This window comes from Eumetopias jubatus, unplaced genomic scaffold (genome assembly GCF_037043125.1).
Source record: "Eumetopias jubatus isolate StellerSeaLion01/CBP00866 unplaced genomic scaffold, mEumJub1_p1.0 scaffold_6, whole genome shotgun sequence".
Lineage (NCBI taxonomy): Eukaryota > Metazoa > Chordata > Mammalia > Carnivora > Otariidae > Eumetopias > Eumetopias jubatus.
Window position 1 is genome coordinate 79,846,192 of NW_028274812.1, and position 1,316 is coordinate 79,847,507.

General features: G+C 34.6%; 1 non-coding gene across 1 annotated transcript; it reads right to left on the reverse strand.

Annotated features, from left to right (window-relative positions):
• Positions 1-350: 350 nt before the first annotated feature.
• On the reverse strand, positions 351-459 carry LOC114213103 (U6 spliceosomal RNA). The gene has a single exon (XR_003610134.1). It is a non-coding gene; the product is annotated as a U6 spliceosomal RNA (small nuclear RNA).
• Between the last annotated feature and the right edge of the window lie 857 nt (positions 460-1,316).

The window sequence follows — 1,316 nt, forward strand, 5'->3', positions numbered from 1 at the left end:
GAATAAATAATCTTATATCAGTAGCAAATGAAAGTTTTATCAATGAAATATTATTTAAAATTATTTTTTTGGAAAATAATATTAGCCAGGGGAGCCAAAACATGTAACACATAATTTAAAAGAAGCTCAAAAACTCAAGATGACTCTATAATGAAAAAATCTCCTGAGATGGGAGGTGGAGAAATTGGGCTCTGGGTGCTTTGCCATTAACTTGCAATAATAGGACTTTTGTCTGGTCATTTTAAACTTTGTGCACCTCCGTTTTCTCACCTGTGAATTGAAGATGTTGAAAGAGATTTCTACACTCTCTTCCACATCAGTATTAAATCCATGTGATGGTTTAAAAGGAATGATACCTGATGGGAGTTATGTATTTGCGTGTCATCCTTGCGCAGGGGCCATGCTAATCTTCTCTGTATCGTTCCAATTTTATAGTATATATGCTGCCAAAGCAAGCACCCTGTTGGGAGTTATGTAAAACCTAATTTGACCGGTTCTGTAGACTACTTCCATCAGTTGCTGGTCATTTTCTCATATTCTAAATTTATTAATGTTTCAGACAGCGATGACAATGGTGATGGGCAGGCGAATAATAGAAACAACAGTATCAACTTACAGGAAAAACTCTTTCTAGCAGATGAAGCTTTATCAGAATATAAAATAAAATAGGAAGCTAGGGGATGAGTAAGTAGGGAACAAAATAAGATGATGCATTTTTATCAGTCTCTTATGGTGTATTTGAATTTAAGTTGTGAATAGCAGGAAGAGGGTTGAATTGTAGACTGATCCAGGAAGACGGATTTTCTTGTTTGGAAAATTTCTTGTAGAATTTCACATGCTTCATAGACATAAAATCTGTTATCATTATTTTTAATAGTGATATGTCTTAGTAGATCTATCATTTGTATTTAATACATAAGAGTTTCTCATAGATTTGTATAAATTAGCAAAACAATGAATTTGATACAATAAAATGAATACCAGCCTCTTGAGAGTTGACACTTAGGTAAAATGCTATAACACATAGATCACGTTATTGAGGATTGCCTTGGGACAGGCTGCCATTGCTATTTATCCAAGTATACAACTATCTGGGGCTTTCATCGGGAATGAGAATTCTAGGACAAAAACAAAGATTTACCATGGAGCCTGAAACAGGCAGACAAGTAGCTTTAAACAGCAAGCAGTCTTTTCAGATTGATTTTTTTTTTCTTTCATCAAGAGTCAGTGTCAGTGATGTCTGGCTTTCCCCAGGATTCATGACATAAAAATTTTATCTTAGGAAATGTTTGTTAAAAACAAACAGACAGGGCGCC